We start from the raw sequence: 21,024 nt of genomic DNA, 5'->3' as shown, positions 1-21,024 counted from the left end.
CAATCCTGTTTCGGAGCTCTACAGACAATTCCTTCGACCTCATGGCTTGTTTTTGCTCTGACATGCACTGTCAACTGTGGGACCTTGTATAGACAGGAGTGTGCCTTTCCAAATCATGTCCAATCAATTGAATTCACCACAGGTGGACTCCAATCAAGTTGTAGAAATATCAAGGATGATCAATGGAAACAGGATGCACCTGAACTCAATTTTGAGTCTCATAGTAAACGGTCAGAATACTTATGTAAATAAGGAATTTCTGGTTTTTATTTGTAATACATTTTCACAAAATTCAAAAACCTGTTTTCGCTTTTTCATGAGGACATTTTTATTTATTTTATCCACTTTAGAATAAGGCTGTAACGTAACAAAATGTGGAAAAAGTCAAGGGGTCTGAAAACTTTTCAGAATGCACTGTATATTCCGGGTCGTCTCTGGAGATAACATCAATGGATACTCCGACTCAATCACCGCATCAAAAAATACATAGACGTGATACCGATGTTGTCTTTCAAAATGCTCCTGAATCAAAAACCGTGGATTGATAGCAGCCTTGTAAGAGATGCTGCTTATAAACAGGGCAAGGTGGCCGGGGACAATAGTTTGGATAAAACTTGTTAGGGATAGGGGGCAGTATTCGGAAGTTTGGATGACTGAGGTGCCCAAAGTAAACTACCTGCTACTCAGGCCCAGAAGCTAGGATATGCATATGCATGGTAGTATTGGATTGAAAACACTCGAACTTTTCTAAAACTGTTAAAATTATGTCTGTGAGTATAACAGAACTGATTTGGCAGGTAAAAACCCGAGGACACATTTTTTTTCTGTTGACCTGCCAGCCAATTCAAAGGTTAAGCTATTGAAAACAAAGACTTCCGCCTCCCAAATTGCAGTTCCTATGGCTTCAACTAGATGTCAACAGTCTTTATACATGGTTTCAGGCTTGTTTTAAGAAAAACCAATGAGGAATAGTTGTTTATCCTCAGGGAGCTCTATGGCAAAGCTAGTCTCATTGCGCACGTGACCGAGGGAGCGTGCTGTGCTCTTTTCCTTTCCTATTGAAAATAGTTTGCTCCGTATGAAATATTATCGTGTATTTAGATATTAGAGTACCTAATAATGAATTAGAAACATAGTTTTATTTGTTTGGACAAACTTTACTGGTAACTTTTGGAACTCCCATGTCTGCATTCTGAACGGGTGGATTACTGAACTCAATGACGCCTACTAAACGGACTATTTGGGATATAAAGAAGGAACTTATCGAACAAAACGACCATTCATTGTGTTCCTGGGACTCTTGTAATTGCGATTAGAGGAAGATCTTCAAAGGTAAGTGACTTATTTTGTCGCTATTTGGGATTTTGTGACATGTGCTTGTTTGGATAATATGCTGTTGTGGGGCGCTGACCTCAGGATAATCGAATGCTGTGCTTTCGTGGTAAAGCCTTTTTGAAATCCGACGATGCGGTTAGATTGCCAAGATTCTAAGCTAAAGAGTCATGTATGACACTTGTATTATCATTAATGTTTAATATTGCGTTTATTGTATTTTGAATTTGGCGCTCTGCAATTTCACCGGATGTTGTTTTTTATTTTTATTTAAATGTTTTACTGTTGCTATCACTGGTTACTTTAGCCTATGCTATTTAACAAACTGTAGTATCAATCCAAATTAACCTGGGTCGCTCCTCTTTTCAGTTCGCTGCAGCTAGCGACTGGAACAAGCTGCAAAAAACACTCAAACTGGACAGTTTTATCTCCAACTCTTCATTCAAAGACGCAATCCTGGACACTCTTACTGACACTTGTGGCTGTTTCGCGTCTCTACCTTCTTGCCCTTTGTGATGTTGTCTGTGCCCAATAATGTTTGTACCGTGTTTTGTGCTGCTACCATGTTGTGCTGCTGCCATGTTGTGTTGCTTACCATGCTGTTGTCATGTTGTGTTGCTACCATGCTGTGTTCTCATGTGTTGCTGCCATGCTATGTTGTTGTCTTAGGTCTCTCTTGATGGTAGTGTTGTGGTGTCTCTCTTATCGTGATGTGTGTTTAAAAAAAAAAAAAAAGATCCCCCCGTCCCTGCAGGAGGCCTTTTGCCTTTTGGTAGGCCGTCATTGTAAATTAGAATTTGTTGTTAACTGACTTGCCCAGTTAAGTAAAGGTTTAACCTACACAACTTGAGACAAACGTATGCAGTGTTAAGCCATGGCCAAGCCCTCTTCACACCTACAACTTGTTTATTCATCAAAATCGAGACCCTTTGCGCTTCCGCCAGCTACTGTTCTCATAAATGGCTTTGAACATAGCAAAAAAATATATAACAACCTTAGATTTGCCATTGTGTTAGGTTTGTTAAAATAGAGCCCTTATATTTAGAATTATGCTTTAACTTATTCATTTTCTTATCTCCCCCCCCAAAAAAAAAAGTATATAATTGCTCCCTTAAAATTTCATCCTGAATAAAAGTCTAAGTCATTGGACTGATTCGGAATAAAACCATCAGCATATCAGAGAAACAAATTACTGGTCTGAAGACAGTAAGGCCGGGGAACTAAAACGCCCTAACTCCAATCCTCATTATCCCGGTCTGATAGCAGTGTCAGACCGGGAGCCACTTCAAACATGCACATTATCTTAACATGCAGCACACTGCCTCACCAAGCTTATTGAAGAGTTGGCTAATTATCAAAACGTCTGCTTTATGGAGGACGACAATTCTTCATTGTGGCTGTAGATGTCTCAGTGGTTCTTGTACTGAGTGGTTCATATTGGTTTCATCTCAGATGGCACCCTATTCACTACATTGGGCTCTGGTCAAAAGTATTGCGCTATATAGGGAATACGGTGACATTTGGGACGTTTCCATTGTCTGGGCTCTGGTCAAAAATAGTGCACTATAGGGAATAGGGTACCATTTGGGACTCAGACATTGTCTGAACACAGAGCACGGGTGTCTGTGGTGGCTGGTGATGTCCCACTGGGCACACCACATTGTTTCAGTGTGGATAAATATTTGGTTGATATTTTTGGTCGATTACAACCTACACTGAGCGTACAAAACATGACATAGACAGAAACGATGTGCTGTGCCCAGTGGGATATCAACAGCCTCCACAGACACCCATGCCCTGTGTTCAGGCAAAAATCATGACTCCTTACTGATGTCACCTGTTAAATCCACTTCAATCAGTGTAGATGAAGGGGAGGAGACAGGTTAAAGAAGGATTTTTAAGCCTTGAAACAATTGAGACATGGATTGTGTATGTGTGCCATTCAGAGGGTGAAGTGCCTTTGAACGGGGTATGGTAGTAGGTGCCAGGTGCACCAGTTTGTGTCAAGAACGGCAACACTGCTGTGTTTTTCACACTCAACAGTTTCCCGTGTGTATCAAGAATGGTCCACCACCCAAAGGACAACCAGCCAAATTGACAACTGTGGGACGCTTTGGCGTCAACATGGGGTTGCAATTCAATATTAGGAAGATGTTCTTAATGTTTTGTACACTCAGTGTATGATGATTGTTTGTGAGTGGGTGTGCGTGTGTGTAGAGTCAGTATAAATGTATGTGCATATCATATGTGTGAGCAAATTATGAAGTGAGTGTTTGTGTGTGTTGGAGTGTCAGTGTGCGTGAGTGTGTAGGGCCCTGTGAGTGTGCATAGCGACAGAGCAAAAATATTATATTGTCGTGGATGAATCAGAATTAGTTGGGTAACATAGATAATTAAGATGTTTTATTAGTATAATATGCTTATGTGAGATACTTGTCATTAGAAAGTGTCCTTTGGACTCTGGTATGTTTCAGTTGCACGTTTCCCTTAGCTGGGGCTCAGACACTTGGGGCCCAGAGAGGGGAGAGGTCAGACTTGTTTTTTACATGTCTCTGTTGCTCTGCAGAATATCAGCAAGAGAGGAGAACAGAATGATATTGTCGTCATGGGAATGTGTCTTTACCTATTCTTAAACCATGTGAAGGGATGGCGTGATTAAGGGGGAACCAATGACTTGTCTCCACAATGTCTGTGAGCAAGTCACTCCCTCCTTTTCTTTATTGTGGGGAGGTTTATGGTAGTGCCTGGGAATTGTGTGTCCTCTCTTAGATCTCGCACTTATCCTGTGATAATATATGGCCTAGAGGCTCACTCCCCCCAGTGAGCCTGTCCAGGAGTAGGGTCAAGAGGGGGTTTGCTTGAGATGGGAGTATCTAGAGTTGACAATTGATATATGCCATTGGATGAAATGGTGTTTTTGTTCTATACCGTACCAGGGAGGGACGGTTCTAAGGGGACCAGATACTGGGCTATACAATGAACCCTGTTGACATAGCAGTTACTGCCTGCTGTGTTTTATGGATATCTGTCATACAAAACGTAACCTTTGTGAACTGTTACTAAGATCTGTGGTTTGTCAATGTACGTTGAAGGGGGTGTATCTTTGCTATAAAATATCTCTGTAGCCATTGTGTAATCACCTTCCTGGTTCATTCGAGAGAGTGCATTATTGAAGGTCAAAGAGGCTTTTGCAAAAGTATCTTAAGTATTAAAGATGTAGTTAACTCAGACTGGTGTGTTTAACTCTCCTCATTTGGTAATGCAGAAATTAGCCACCACAATATATATACACAAGGGTCAACTCAGTCTGTTTAGCCATTTTGTTAGCTATTTAGCACTCTTATGGCTTGGGGACAGAAGCTGTTCAGGAGCCTGTTGGTGTCAGACTTGATGCACTGGTACCGCTTGCCGTGCGGAAGCAGAGACTCTATGGCTTGGGTGGATGGAGTCTTTAACGATTTATAGAGGTCCTTGATGGCAGGGAGCTTGGCCCCAGTAATGTACCATCCTCTGTAGCGCCAATGTGATGTAGGGCCGTGCTATTGCCATACAAAGCAGTGATGCAGCCAATCAAGATGCTCTCAGTTGTACAAGCTGTAGAACCTTTTGACGATTTAAGGGCCCATGTCAAACCTTTTCAACCTCCTGAGCGGGAAGAGGCACCGTCATGCCTTCTTCACGACTGTGCGCGTGTGAGTGGACCATTTTATGTCTGTGATTTGGACACCGAGGAATTTGAAGCTCTTGATACGCTTACACTGCAACCCTGTCGATGTGGATGGGGGCGTGTTCGCCCTCCCGTTTCATGTAGTCCACGGTCAGCTCCTTGGTCTTACTGACGTTGAGAGAGAGTTTGTTCCGGCACTGCCAGGTCACTGACTTCCTCCCTGTAGGCTGTCTCATCGTCGCCGGTGATCAGGCCTACTACCGTTGTGTAGTCAGCAAACTGGATGATGGTGTTGGAGTCGTGCACGGCCACGCAGTCGTGGCCATGGTGTTGTGTTCAGTATTATGAATCAGGCACGTTGTGCGAGGATGGGAGGAGTGAGTTTTGTACGACTTGTGAACATGTTGATCTGAAGTAAAGACGATCAGTTTAATTGCACAACAAGCCTCTGTGTATTTGTAACACAGGGAGTATAGGAGAGGACTAAGCATATACCCTCGTTGGGCCCCCATGTTGAGGGTTAGTGTGGCGGGGGTGATATTGCCTACCCTCACCACCTGGGGACGGCCCGTCAGGAAGTCCAGGATACAGTTGCAGAGGGAGGTGTTCAGTCCCAGGGTCCTAAACTTGGTGATGAGCTTGGAGGGGACAATGGTGTTGAACACTGAGCTGTAGTCAGTGAACAGAGTTCTCACATAGGTATCCCTCTTATCTAGGTGGGTGAGGGCAGTAAGGAGTGCAATTGAGATTGCGTCGTCTGTGGATCTGTTAAGGCGGTACACAAATTGGAGTGGGTCTAGGGTGTCTGGGATGATGGAGTTTGTGTGTGCCATAATCAGCCTCTCAAAGCCCTTCATAGGGCAGTAGTCATTGTGGCATGAAGCCTTAGAGTTCTTGGGAACATAAGGGAAATGTGACATATTAAAGAAATGTTCAGTAGTGGCGACACACTTTGGGTCACTGACCAATGACTTTGACAGTGCTTACAAAGTCATGAGGGTCATTGGTCATGTTGAGCCCAAGCTCTCTGCAGTGTATTGGTGGAAGGAGGCAGAACTCATCAAGTTTTTTCTGGCCTGGGATCAAACAAACATCTCCCAAGCTGACACCAGGCAGATAACCTCCATTGACCAAAGGATACAGACCATTAGGCACCAAACAGAAAAGACGACAACCTGGACTTAATAATAAGAAACATTCATTTTCCGTTTTAAAACATTTTTTTTACAGGTTTGAATGAGACAATGTATTCCACTAACATTCTTTCAATAAAGTTAGTTTTATTCATTTTATAATCATTGCTTTTGTCTTTCCTTATCATATATAAGATTAAATGCTACTTGTAATGTTGGTGTAGATTTGTGTTTAATATACTATCCAGATAAGAAAGTGTCTGATCAAGGAACATTCCATAGAATTATTGAAAAATACCGTCGGTCACGAAAACAGCTGTAGCTTGTTCACAGTAAAAGGTATTTCTATTCTGATTTCAGATGTTCAATCTTTACCAAACAAGGAACACTCGGAATGATTACATTTTTTCTCTATCTTCATTAGAAAGTTGTAAATGGCAGTCGTTTGGAAAAAATACATTGATTTTCATATACGATACACATTTTCACAGGTGTTCTCTTAACTGATTACATTTGGATTGAGTGGGTGCTATTATATGTCATATAATTTTAAAGGGATGTTTCTCAGCTTTCTAAATATGTTGATATAATGTTGAAGTCAGAAGTTAACACTAAGGTTGGAGTAATTAAAACTCGTTTTTCAACCACTCCACAATTTTCTTGTTAACCAACTATAGTTTTGGCAAGTCGGTTAGGACATCTACTTTGTGCAAGACACAAGTAATTTTTCCAACAATTGTTTACAGACAGATTATTTCACTTATAATCCACTATATCACAATTCCAGTGGGTCAGAAGTTTACATACACTAAGTTGGCTGTGCCTTTAAACAGCTTGGAAGATTCCAGAAAAAAGATGTCATGGCTTTAGAAGCTTCTGATAAGCTGATTGACATCATTCGAGTCAATTGGAGGTGTACCTGTGGATGTATTTCAAGGCCTACCTTCAAACTCAGTGCCTCTTTGCTTGGCATCATGGAAAAATTAAAAGATATCAGCCAAGACCTCAGAAAACAATTGTAGACCTCCACAAGTCTGGTTCATCCTTGGGAGCAATTTCCAAACACCTGAAGGTACCACGTTCATCTGTACAAACAATAGTACACAAGTATAAACACCATGGGACCACGCAGCCGTCATACCGCTCAGGAAGGAGACGCGTTCTGTCTCCTAGAGATTAACGTACTTTGGTGCGAAAAGTGCAAATCAATCCCAGAACAACAGCAAAGGACCTTGTGAAGATGCTGGAGGAAACAGGTACCTAAGTATCTATATCCACAGTAAAACGAGTCCTATATTGATGTAACCTGAAAGGCCGCTTAACAAGGAAGAAGCCACTGCTCCAAAACCACCATAAAAAAAGCCAGACTACAGTTTGCAACTGCGCATGGGGTCAAAGATGGTACTTTTTGGAGAAATGTCCTCTGGTCTGATGAAACAAAAATAGAACTGTTTGGCCATAATGACCATCATTATGTTTGGAGGAAAAAGGGTGAGGCTTGCAGGCTGAAGAACACCATCCAAACCGTGAAGCACGGGGTGGCAGCATCATGTTGTGGGGGTGCTTTGCTGCAGGAGGGACTGGTGCACTTCACAAAATAGATGGCATCGTGAGGGAGGAAAATTATGTGGATATATTGAAGCAACATCTCAAGACATCAGACAGGAAGTTAAAGCTTGGTCGCAAATGGGTCTTCCAAATGGACAATGACCCCAAGCATACTTCCAAAGTTGTGGCAAAATGGCTTAAGGACAACAAAGTCAAGGTATTGGAGTGGCCATCACAAAGCCCTGACCTCAATCCAATAGAACATTTCTGGGCAGAACTGAAAAAGCATGTGCGAGCAAGGAGACCTACAAACCTGACTCAGTTACACCAGCTCTGTCAGGAGGAATGGGCCAAAATTCACCCAACTTATTGTGGGAAGCTTGTGGAAGGCTACCCGCAACGTTTGATCCAAGTTAAACAATTTAAAGGCAATGCCACCAAATACTAATTGAGTGTATGTAAACTTCTGACCCACTGGGAATGTGATGAAAGAAATAAAAGCTGAAATAAATCATTCTCTCTACTATTATTCTGACATTTCACATTCTTAAAATAAAGTGGTGATCTAACTGACCTAAGCCAGGGCATTTTTACTAAGATTAAATCTCAGGAATTGTGAAAAATTGCGTTTAAATGTATTTGGCTAAAGTGTATGTAAACTTTCGACTTCAACTGTATTTAGATGGCTTTCCTTGATCCCTATATTCTGAACCCATTCTCTCGATGTATTCTTGTGAGTTTGTCAAAATTCAAATGAAAAGAACACCGTATTTAAAGGGATGGCTTAAGACACAGTAAATGTACTGAAACCCCTATTGAATGCAAACTCCACGAGAAAATCTGTTGGCCAGCAAGTGGGAGTGTTTTCAGCGTTTTCATTATATGTATTCCGCGTGTGCAAGGGAAACACGTCTGCAAAGCCCATTACGGACCTGCATAAGGTAAGTCTGAATACCAACTACTGAGAAGTGGGTAGGAAAGATGTGCGTAGGAAAGGCGTCTGAATCGGGCCTCAAACGAAATAAAGCGAGTAACTATGTGGACTTAATAACATCTACTGAACACGACTCTGTTGGCTGGCTGGGGCAGACTGCGACCATATTGACTCAATGTTGTAGCACTGTCAGTGCACATCCAGTTTCCCAAGCATGGGAAGCTAGGTCCCACGGGCCCTGGTCAAAAGCAGTGCACTACATAGAGAATAGGGTGCCATTTGGGACGTAGCCGACAACATCAGAGCACAAAGGCAGAATGAATGACTCCGTGTTGAAGCTGGAAGCCCGGGGTCAGAGTTCGTCAGCGCTCAATTAAATAGCGTGGCATAGTGAGAGACAAATCTTGGATTGCAGCACCTGAAGAAAAGGGGCCATTATTCTTCCCGGAGCTTCTCTAAATCCACATTGTGTTTCTGTGACACGCCATCCATGATAATGTAGGGGGGTTTGATGTGGTGACAGGAGAGCCTTGTTACGATCAACAACTCGACCACCACACCACAAGAATAAACCGTCAGGCTATAGTCGCTATTGGGCCCAGCCTACATTACAAAGCAATGATATCAGAAATATCAGAGTATGAAGGCTTTTCGGTTCCATTTCAAAATGTAATGCAAGCAATCCTTGGAAAGCAATGCCAATACATGATGACAACACACACTCTCTCAAACAATATCAGGATCAGATGGACACTGGCACGCACATACATACACACACACACACACGCACACAAGCACTCACACATGCACACGCACACACTCAAGCATCCTTAGGATCAGATGTAAACTGGCAAAACACAGATAGCAAAACTCACACAAGCACACACACACACTCTCAGACAACATCAAGATCAGATGGAAATTGGTACACACATTCGCAAAAACACACACTCACACACGCGCCATGGCAGCTGGTGGGTGTTGATCAGTCAGTCACCTACAAGCCCGAAGAATCCCCCGTAAACCAGCACTGTCTACACATCATGACCAGCTCCAGAACATTAAACAGATGTGTCTCCCAGCCTCAAAGCTTACAGCTCATACAAAGTACAAATTCATTGTCATATATCCTAAGCTGTCAGGTTTTATCATGGATCTTTTATAGCTGCTGTACAAGATTAGTAGCCTCATAGTCATAATTTATATACCAGTCGCCGAGCCTCGTAACTTACAGCTTATACAAATAAATTATTCATTCATAGTTCATAAAAATATGTAGCCTGGGTGCCAGACTGATTCTGCTCTCCTACCACCTCTTTATGGACTTGTCATGCCAAACATATTTGGCTTGACAATGAGAGAAATGGAGTTGGCAAGAGCACAAACCGATCTGGGACCAGACTAGTTTATAATAGGCTGGTATATAAATGATGACTATGAGGCTACTAATCTTATTATGCCTCTTCATAATATCCTCACCAATTAAGCTTATCATGGCTTTCTTATGGATTCTGTTAGAGATTAGTTGCCTCAGGCATAACTCATATGGAAGTGTCACCTCGTACTTGCGTTCTGCTAGAAGATGTATTGCCGAATACCTCAAATGTATTATATATGTATTGCCATTGCTCAAACCCCAAGTATAGCCTCCTACCACACCTTTAACAAAGTACGCATTTATTTGTTTATTTGGATCCCCATTAGCTGTTGCAACAACTGTGTCATCCACAAATAGAGCGGCTTTTGGATAGTGTAATTTTGACAAAGCTAATTTATTTCAGAACATTCTTACATTCTGCCATAAAGAGCACATGTTCAACTTCTTAACAAGCATGTTTTCCCATTTTAAAAGATTCAATTAAGAAAAACTACTATAAAAGTTTGACTATAACAGTGTTGACCGTTGGGGTTGGAGGCGGTCTAAGCTAATATATGGAATTGTTTAAAGATGGATGGATTATTTGATTTATAATTTTAGGCCCACTTCAACTTCTTCGGGATTGGTGTCACTTCCACGGGACAGTTGAGCTAACGTAGGCTAATACGATTAGCATGAGGTTGTAAGTAACAAGAACATTTCCCAGGACATAGACCTATCTGAAATTGTCAGAAAGATTAAATTCTTATTAATCTAACTGCACTGTCCAATTTACAGTAGCTATTACAGTGAAATAATATTGTTTGAGGAGAGTGCACAATTTTGAACATGAAAAATTATTAATAAACAAATTAGGCACATTTGGGCAGTCTTGATACAACATTTTGAACAGAAATTCAATGCTTCATTGGATTAGTCTAACACTTTGCACATACACTGCTGCCATCCTGTGGCCAAAATATAAATTGCACCTGGGCTGGAAAATACATTATGGCCTTTCTCTTGCATTTCAAAGATGATGGTACAAAAAAATATAAAAGAACGGTTGGTTTTGTCTTTGTATTATCTTTTACCAGATCTATTGTGTTATATTCTCCTACATTCCTTTCACATTTCAACAAACTTAAAAGTGTTTGCTTTCAAATGGTACCAAGAATATGCATAGACTTGCTACAGGCAGTTAGATTTGGGTATGTCATTTTAGGCAAAAACATTTTTAAAGGGGCGGAGGGTAAGTTACTATCAAAAACGTATATAAAAAAATGATTTAATAAAATATTGAATTTAGCCTTTACTACTATAGCCCATAGAAACGCATTGAGTAACACATTCATAAATGGCAAAAAATACAGTCATACAATGTATCATAAGTAATAAGGTTTTGAAGGGTCTGACCTATATCTAGGAGATATAAGAAAGCTCAAGAAATATACAGTACCAGTCAAAAGTTAGGACACACCTACTCATTCAAAGGTTTTTCTTTATTTTTACTATTTTCTACATTGTAGAATAATAGTGAAGACATCAAAACTATGAAATAACACATGTGGAATCATGAAAAAAAAAAAGTGTTAAACAAATAAAAAATATATGATATATTTGAAATTCTTCAAAGTAGCCACCCTTTGACTTGATGACAGCTCTTGCACACTCTTGGCATTCTCTCAACCAGTTTTATGAGGTAGTCACCTGGAATGCATTTCAATTAACAGGTGTGCCCTGTTAAAGGTTAATTTGTGGAATTTCTTTCCCTCTTAATGTGTTTGAGACAGTCAGTTGTGTTGTGACGAGGTAGGGGTGGTATACAGAAAATAGCCCTATTTGGTAAAATACGAAGTCCATATTATGGCAAGAACAGCTCAAATAAGCAAAGAGAAATGACAGTCCATCATTACTTTAAGACATGAAGGTCAGTCAATGAAGAACATTTCAAGAACGTTGAAAGTTTCTTCAAGTGCAGTCGCAAAAACCATCAAGCGCTATGATGAAACTGCCTCTCATGAGGACCGTCACAGGAAAGGAAGACCCAGAGTTACCTCTGCTGCAGAGGATAAGTTCATTAGAGTTGCCAGCCTCAGAAATTGCAGCCCAAATAAATGCTTCACAGAGTTCAAGTAACAGACACATCTCAACATCAACTGTTCAGAGGAGACTACGTGAATCAGGCCTTCATGGTCAAATTGCTGCAAAGAAACCACTACTTAAGGACACCAATAAGAAGAAGAGACTTGCTTGGGCCAAGAAACACAAGAAAGAATAATGTATTTGTCACATGCGCTGAATACAACAGGTGTAGACCTTACAGTGAAATACTTACTTACACACCCTTAACCAACAATGCAGTTGTAATCAAAATAATTGTTAAGTAAAAAATAGATAAGTAATTTTTTTTAAATAAAAGTAACAAATCATTAAAGAGCAGCAGTAAAATAACAGTAGATTGATTATATACAGGGGGTACTAGTACAGAGTCAATGTGCGGGGGCACAGGTTAGTCGAGGTAATTGAGGTTGTATGTACATACATGTAGGTAGAGTTGACTATGTATAGATAATAAACAAAGAGTAGCAGCAGTGTAAGGGGGGGGGGGTGGCAATGCAAATAGTCTGGTTAGCCATTTGATTAGCTGTTCAGGAGTCTTATGGCTTGGGGGTAGAAGCTGTTAAGAAGCCTTTTGGACCTAGACTTGGTGCCCCGGCACTGCTTGGCGTGCGGTAGCAGAGAGAACAGTCTATGACTAGGGTGGCTGGAGTCTGACTATTTTTAGGGCTTTCTTCTGACACCGCCTGGTTTGGAGGTTCTGGATGGCAGGAAGCTTGGTACCAGTGATGTACTGGGCCGTACACACACTACCCTCTGCAGTGCCTTGCGGTTGGAAGCAGTTGCCATACCAGGCAGTGATGCAACTGGTCAGGATGCTCTCGATGGTGCAGATGTAGAACTTTTTGAGGATCTGACGACCCATTCCAAATCTTTTCAGTCTCCTGAGGGGGAATAGGCTAAGTAGGATTCAATCTTAGTCCTGTATTGACACTTTGTTTGATGGTTCGTCTGAGGGCATAGCGGGATTTCTTATAGGCGTCCAGATTAGTGTCCCGCTCCTTGAAAGCGGCAGCTCTAGCCTTTAGCTCGGTGCGGATGTTGCCTGTAATTCTTGGCTTCTGGTTGGGATATGAACGTACGGTCACTGTGGGGACGACATCGTCGATGCATTTATTGATGAGGCCAGTGACTGAGGTGGCATACTCAATATCATCTAAAAATCTGTTTTCACTTTGTCCTTTTGGGGTATTGTGTGTAGATTGATGAGAAAAACAAATGTTGAATCTATTTTAGAATAAGGCTGTAACATAACAAAATGTGGGAAAAGAGAAGGGGTCTGAATACTTTCTGAATACACTGTATATATTACACATATTTAACCCCTTAATTTTGTTGGCATAAAACTACCTCCATACTTCCATTCATTTGTATGGGCTACCCTCTGACACATCCCGTGACACTAGTGGGGTCGTAAAGCAAAACGGAGAACACGTTCTGTTCATGAGAGTGTCTCCTTTCCAAGGTGGGGTCACATTAGTTTTTAGCCCAAACGGTTCTGATGCTACGGAAGGCCGTCATAGGCGGATGTGGTGGATTGTTGCCCATGCATAAAAATTATGTTACTAAGATTGACCCACGGGTATGTCAGTACACTCTTAAGGATTAAATGAGCCAGAACTCCCCAATAGACAGGGGGAATGGAGCTTGTTGTATACAACAGGGAGGTAGGTGCACTTGAACGCAAGCTTAATAAAAATGACATGGTGGTGGCAGCATCAGGATCGAAGGAAAGATGAACTGAACAAAGTAAAGAGAGACCCTTGGTGAAAATCTGCTACAGAGCGCTCAGGACCTCAGACTGGGGCGAAGGTTCACCTTCCAACAGGACAACGACCCTAAGCACACAGTCAAGACATTGCACGAGTGGTTTTGGGACAAGTCTCTGAATGTCCTTGAGTGGCCCAGCCAGAGCCCGGACTTGAATCAGATCGAACATCACTGGAGAGACCTGAAAATAGCTTTGCAGCGACACTCCCCAGCCAACCAGACAGGAGTGGCCATCACAAAGCCCAGACCTCAATCCTATGGAACATTTCAGGGCAGAACTAAAAAAGCTTATGCGAGCAACAGCTCTGTCAGGAGGAATGGGCCAAAATTCACCCAACTTATTGCGGGAAGCTTGTGGAAGGCTACCCGAAACGTTTGATCCAAGTTAAAGAATTTAAAAGCAATGCTACCAAATACTAATTGAGTGTATGTAAATTTCTGACCCACTGGGAATGTGATGAAAGAAATAAAAGCTGAAATAAATTATTCTCTCTACTATTATTCTGACATTTCACATTCTTAAAATAAAGTGGTGATCCTAACTGCCCTAAAACAGGGACATTTTATTAGGATTAAATGTCAGGAATTGTAAAAAAAAAAAAACTGAGTTTAAATGTATTTGGCTAAGGTGTATGTAAACTTCTGACTTCAACTGAAGGTGGCTAAATTATTTGAAATTAGCCAATCATTAATTATTGATTTACTGGGACCATTGGGTTTGAACCAAACAAATTGCTTGACATATGGGTTCTGAACTCGCCAAATATCCATTAATGCATAAGAGTCACAACAGCTGGAGATAAGACTATTGTAATGATGCACATCATATCTAGGGGGACATCGATCAGTTGGCTCATCTGGGGCCATGTTAGCAGTATTCAGCTGTCAGCAGCCAATGGCTAGCAGTTTTTTACTGGTGATAAAAATGGATGATTGCCATCATTTTTTCAAGTCATTAGTGAATTATTTCATGTACAAAAAAAATCAAACGTTTAACATTGAAAACAATTCATGGTAATTCATAATAACCTTGTAAACAATTAATTTAGATCGGGCATTTATTTAAAACAGGCTTTTGTTTATTTGCTGGCGTGTGCTGTTGCCCAGCTCTTAAAAAGGAAAGGCAGCTATTTGAGACTCAGCGTTTAATTATCGTTTTACAGTAATACATATATTTTTTTATATTTACATAATTTTGAACTGAGAAAAGTTAAATATAAATTGACATCTTCCCGGAGAGAGACTTTCTACAAAATGTGCCCTACCCGATGTAACATGTAACATCCAATCGAAATATTGCCCCCAGCGGATCTTTCAAACTGTTTTTGCAATGCAAAAATCTCCAAACCTCCAAGGGAGGCATCTATTTGAGCCAGTTGTCTATTTCCTTAATGCACACTGCTTTTCCCATTTGCATAGTTTGTTGTTTAATTCCAGCATTCACTTTAAGCATTTTAATCAATTTCTTCATTTCCTGCACTGTGTTATCATCTACACACTGTCTCAGGTTTCTTTTGTCTTAGCGTGCCTAAAAAAAATATACACAGTACCTGTCAAGTTTGGACACACCTACTCATTCCAGGGTTTTTCTTTATTTGTATTATTTTCTACATTGTAAAATAATAGTGAAGGCATGGACTATGTAGTAATTCAAGGCACACTTAACCAGCATGGCTATCATAGCATTCTGCAGCAATATGTCATCCCATCTGGTTTGCGCTTAGTGGAACTATCATTTGTTTTTTAACAGGACAATGACCCAACACACCTCCAGGCTGTGTAAGGGCTAATTGATCAAGAAGGAGAGTGATGGAGTGCTGTATCAGGTGACCTGGCCTCCACAATCACCCAACCTCAAACGAATTGAGATGGTTTGGGATGAGTTGGACCGCAGAGTGAAGGAAAAGCAGCCAACAACTGCTCAGCATATATGGGAACTCCTTCAAGACTGTTGTTATAGTATTCCAGGTGAATCTGGTTGAGAGAATGCCAAAAGTGTGCAAAGCTGTCATCAAGGCAAAGGGTGGCTACTTTGAAAAATCTAAACTCTAAAATATATTTTGATTTGTTTAACACTTTTTTGATTACTACATGATTCCATATGTGATATTTCATAGTTTTGATGTCTTAACTATTATTCTACAATGTAGAAAATAGTAAAAAATAAAGAAAAACCCTTGAATGAGTAGGTGTGTCCAAACTTTTGACTGGTATTGTATATACGTTTCCTTTACAGAATACGTATTCTCTTCTTTGACTCCGCATTTTCGGCGGTTCTTTACTTTCGCAACTAGAGGGCGATCTGACAATTTATAGGGGTCTCTCTACTCCCAAAGTTGTTGACTGTTTTTGTGCTTGCCAGTTAGCTAGAAGTTCTCAGCTGTTAGCAGCCAATTGTTTGTTACTGGTGATAAAAAAATGGATGATTGCCATTATTGCAATTGAGGTCATTTTCTGTATATGCATCTTTCAATGCTTTCTTTCAATGCCAAACCCACCACTGGTGTGCATGACCAAAGAGCTATATTTTCTTCTCATTGGACAATAGCACCGGTGCCAATGCAATTTAGCAAACTCCAGGCGTTTAGCAAACTCCAGGTGTGTACATTTGTTGGATTGGATTGGAACCGGCTCTCAATGAAGGATTTTTTCTGGCAACCCTTCCAAAAAGCCTATTGGCATGGAGGTGGCATCTAATTGTAGATTTAGAGACCTGAAAAAGGGCTTTATCCACCCTGACAGACAAGAACATCTCAGAAAAACTTCTTAGCAACAAGAGTCCCCCTTCCAACTCAACCCTGCCTCTCCCTTCTTCAGTTAGCTCTTTCACTTTGAATTAGACTCATATCATATGCATGGTCGCTCCCACGACTTTCCTCTTTTCATCCTCTCACCCTCGTTTCCGCTCTCTATCCGTCAACCCTTCGTCTTGCATCGTCCTGTCTTTATCTTCCTCATTATCTCTGTCAGTCAGTCTTTTTGGCGTTTCTTTCCCCAACCTGTGTTGTGTTACTTTCTTTCCAGTCCTTCATAGAACACAAATAGGCCCTCGGCAGTCTCTTTTCACCTTTAAATAACACCGTGGAGACAGACATTATTGTGCAGTGCGCTCTACTCATTAGAACCTAACAGTCTGTGTTTCCCTCAGCCTCCTAGTACCACGGTGAGCGCTTGTCAATTAGAGTCAAATTATTTCCAGCGTGTGTGTGCTTTTGTGTGTGCTTGTTTCAGGATTGGAGCTGGGGTAGGGGTTGCATGTGTGTTAGAGGGAGATACAAAAATAAAATTAAATTTAAAAAAGACCCGAAAAATGTGCATATGTGTGAGGGCGAGATAAAGCATCAAGTCTCTAGTTGTGTGTGAGCGAGAGAGAGAGTTAAATAAATCAAACTTAAAAGTGTGTACGTGTGTGTACGCGTATATGTGTCTGTACGTACGTGCATGTGTGCGTGGGTGGGTACACCCTCCAACTTGGCTACGCATTGGTTTTTTTTTGTATTCGTTTCACAGTGTAGCACAGGTGACAATCTTTGAGAGTAAATGTCACATGAAGTGAACGGACATACTGACGACTACATTGAGTGAGGTTGACACTGACAGCTCAAACAGCTAATACTGACAAACTGCACATTAGACCTACTGATAATGAGAAAAAAGAGAGGAGTAGAGGGGATGTGACAGTAAAATAAGCAGAGTGATAGAATAAACGAAAGATCAAGATACAAAAAAAACATTGCAATCACAAAAGAGAGCTTAGAAATAGATCAAAATGCAATATCCACTGATAAAAGTATGGGCTTACCTTAGTAATAGCGTGAGTGTGAAACTCCCCCCAAAAAACTGGAAATTCCGGTGAAGAGAGAATCAAGACTAACAGGTGGTGAGGAGAAGGGAGGGAGGAAGAGAGAGAGAGAGATAGTGAGAGAGAGTCAGGGAGAGGAGAAAGATGCATTCAAAATTTAATGCATGAATAGCTCAAGTTGAGATAAAAAAGAGAAGGAAGAACAAAGGCATGCTGGAGGAGGAAGATTATAGAGTGAGTCAACGGGAAGGAAAATTATTCCTTGACAGATATTCCTTGACAGTCTGTTTTGCGCTTCTGTGTGTGACTATTTCTGTCTTTCCTTTCTCTCCCTCATTCTCTTTCTCTCCTCCCACTTGCCCTCCCTCCTCCTTCAGTGCAGTGTTGCAGTTGTTCCAGGATCACCAGAAAAACTCTCTTCCTCTTTCTCTCTTTTCTGTTCTGTTTGCTTTCCAAGCAAGTGCCAATGCAATGCAGTACAGACTGTGCCAGTATATCACTCGCTTCTCTATCCACCTCTCTCCCAGTCTCCCTTTCTGTCTCTCTCTCCTCTCAGTATGTGTTTCTTCCCCTCCTTCTCCCCCTCCCAGTCTCTCTGTCTCTACTCTCCACTCCCCCCTCTCAGTCAACCCCCCCCACCCCTCAGTCTCTCTCTGTCTGCCCCTCTTTCTCTCTCCCTCTCTCACACACTCACTCTTTCTCTCCATATAATTAAACTAATTGTACTTCAGGCAGTGATAGACACAGGCAGACATGCTGTTTCCCCTTCTCTCCTCTTGGTAAAGGGTCATAATTGGTGTTGCTTATGGGTCTTCCTGTTGTTATCCCTCACTCTCTCCCTCCTTGTCTTTCCCTCTCTCTCAGTCTGTCTCTCTTTCCCTCCCTCCCTATCCCTTTCTCTCTGTGGCTCTCACAACCCAATCCCTGGCCACCACTCTCTAAATCTATTCATCCATCACAGAGCAGCACAAATAATGTCAAAGTTGCATGGTAGTATAGCAATGAGGACTAGCTGGCCATTTTTAGGACTAGCTGGCACAGAGTCAGTCTCTTTCTGTTCATGTCTTTCTATTCTTTCCCCCTTCCACTCAAATGCATATGAATTCACAGTCACATTCTCTCTCAGGCACACGCACAAGTATGCATGCACGCACGCAGACACCGCATGCACACACATACCCGTAAACTCTAAAAAAAAAGAGTGTTCAATCATTCTAACCTTTTCTAATCCGCTACTCTTTCCCTCACTCATATCTCACTTTCCCAAAGCTGCTCTTTTCTTCTCTTTACATCCACTAGTGTTGATGAACAGTGAAAATCCCCTCGTAAAAAATGCACGTGGTCCACTATCAGCATGAAAGTAATTACCCAGTATCTCCACAGCAATGTCATGCTTGGCTATGTTGACATTAGAAGAAAATGACCATCCATCCAAGTCTACAAACGATTGATCGACTCCTAGGAATATTGCATATGCCTGTGGATTATATGGATTATAGAACTGTACATGTCTAGTTCTGTATTTATTTTAAAAGATTGGGCTGGCATAATAACAAACCAGGTGTTTCAATCTGACAAATATTTTACCTCAAAGTGAGTAGAAGACTATATATGAGAAATACAGCAATATCGATTAAAGGATCCCAAGACTCTCTGGAATAGAGTGATGATTGATGATGGATGGTGAAAGGAAAAAAAATATATAGCTGTGAGCAGCAATGATCAGGTTTCACAGTATGACAGAAACAACAAAGCAACCACTCTATCATGTAGGAATTCAGTGTGGTTCATCTTAGGGACGTCCATGATAGTGATTACAGGTTTTGAGTTAAAACGCCACAATGGAGTGGCTTTACAGTGATTTAAATTGACATGTAAAATTCCTTAGCTTTTCTCAAACTAAAGTAAAACATGTACATGTAATTTGGTGTCATTTGGTTCATGAGAAGAAGATTTTTGAAGTATTTTTTGGGAAAATGTTTGCATATTAGTATATGCGCTATTATGAATCTACTGGCATAGTGTTGGCATCTTTGAATGCATCAATGTTATTTTCTCAAACTCTTGTGATGAGTCCAAAGACCACGTTTGGAGTGAATCTGACTTTTAGATTTTTTTAATGGTTATTTTAAGCATTAGTGTTGCATAGTAAAAAAAGTTAATGTTAATAGTTTCCCTATTTGTTAAGATATCAATGCCAAACGTAACATGGTTCATCCTGGTAATGCCTTTGATGACCCTAAAAAGTTTCAAGTTGATAGGCCATTGTGGAGTGGATTTACAAAGGATTTAAATGGACACAAATTCTGATTTCCTGATTGATCAATACCTCAGCTATCCCTTATCCAATCCCTTAGTTGGTGTTATTTGGCCATATGGTTCATGAGAAGATTTTCAAAGATTGTAAAAAAATACAAATAAGATTGAGGAAAATCTATGCTGACGGACCTTATGGGTCCTTGAGGGAAATTTGTTCAGCATGAGGAAAGACACCTACATACAAAGTAGGTCAAATTGGTTGACGATATGAGGGTGTAAGTGAGACTGCTTATAATAGCACCCCCTATAAGCCAATCGGTGCCATTCGTTTTGACCAAGTTACTCATATCCTCTAGTTTCTGAGTGACAAATTAGAAAACATTTAACCAATCTATGCTTAGGTTATTTGACCATGTAAATCTTATTTTTTAAATTAATAATTCAAACAATAACAATAGATTTCACAGCTTCGCGGTGAACCCCTAATAAAATCACAGACGACGATCGCAGAGACTTGTGGACTTAGAAGGGAAGGTTTGTTTCTTTCGTTTTCCTGTTGCAATTTTCCTGAGAATAAGATATTTTTCGAGTAAGATCATGTACGGAGGAGTGAAATATAAGAAGGCTCTTGTAAAAGAATCTCTCTGGTACATCGACTGCATCTCAAATGGCACCCTATTTCCTATATAGTAGACCCCTTTTGACCAAAGTACTGGTTAAAAGAGCTGCACTTTATAAAGAATAGGGTGCTATTGGGGAAGCAGACATCCTCTCCAGTACATATTCTGTGATCCAGATCCACCCTGGAGTATTGGGTGATTCACTAGCTGACAGAAGTGACAGACGGAAACGTTGGCATCATTACGGGTATTAACTTAGATCCTGCCTGAAATAAAGGAGAGGCTGTTGTGTGACTTACAGTATAGTCTATTAATGATATTAAGACAAATACTAGCCTGGTCCCAGGTCTGTTTGTGCTCTTGCCAACTCCATTGCTCATTGTCAAGCCATGTTTTGCATGACAAGAAGTTAGCATGATATCACAAACAGACTGGCCCTCAAGCTAGACGAATACCAACATTGGTGTATGATACTGTGAGA

At 40.9% G+C, this 21,024-nt stretch overlaps 1 protein-coding gene across 4 annotated transcripts in view; it reads right to left on the bottom strand.

Annotated features, from left to right (window-relative positions):
- Positions 1-18,198, bottom strand: part of LOC115162382 (double C2-like domain-containing protein alpha) — a 70,535-nt gene extending 52,337 nt beyond the window's left edge. For all 4 annotated transcript variants that reach the window (XM_029713638.1, XM_029713630.1, XM_029713649.1 and 1 more), the window contains exon 1: positions 17,665-18,198. The gene's annotated coding sequence lies outside the window, so the exon portion shown is untranslated. The remainder of the gene's footprint in view (positions 1-17,664) is intronic.
- Positions 18,199-21,024: the final 2,826 nt, after the last annotated feature.

The sequence above is a fragment of the Salmo trutta genome, chromosome 2, assembly GCF_901001165.1.
Source record: "Salmo trutta chromosome 2, fSalTru1.1, whole genome shotgun sequence".
Lineage (NCBI taxonomy): Eukaryota > Metazoa > Chordata > Actinopteri > Salmoniformes > Salmonidae > Salmo > Salmo trutta.
Note: the sequence above shows the minus strand (reverse complement) of the source record. Positions and strands in the feature narration are given on the sequence as shown.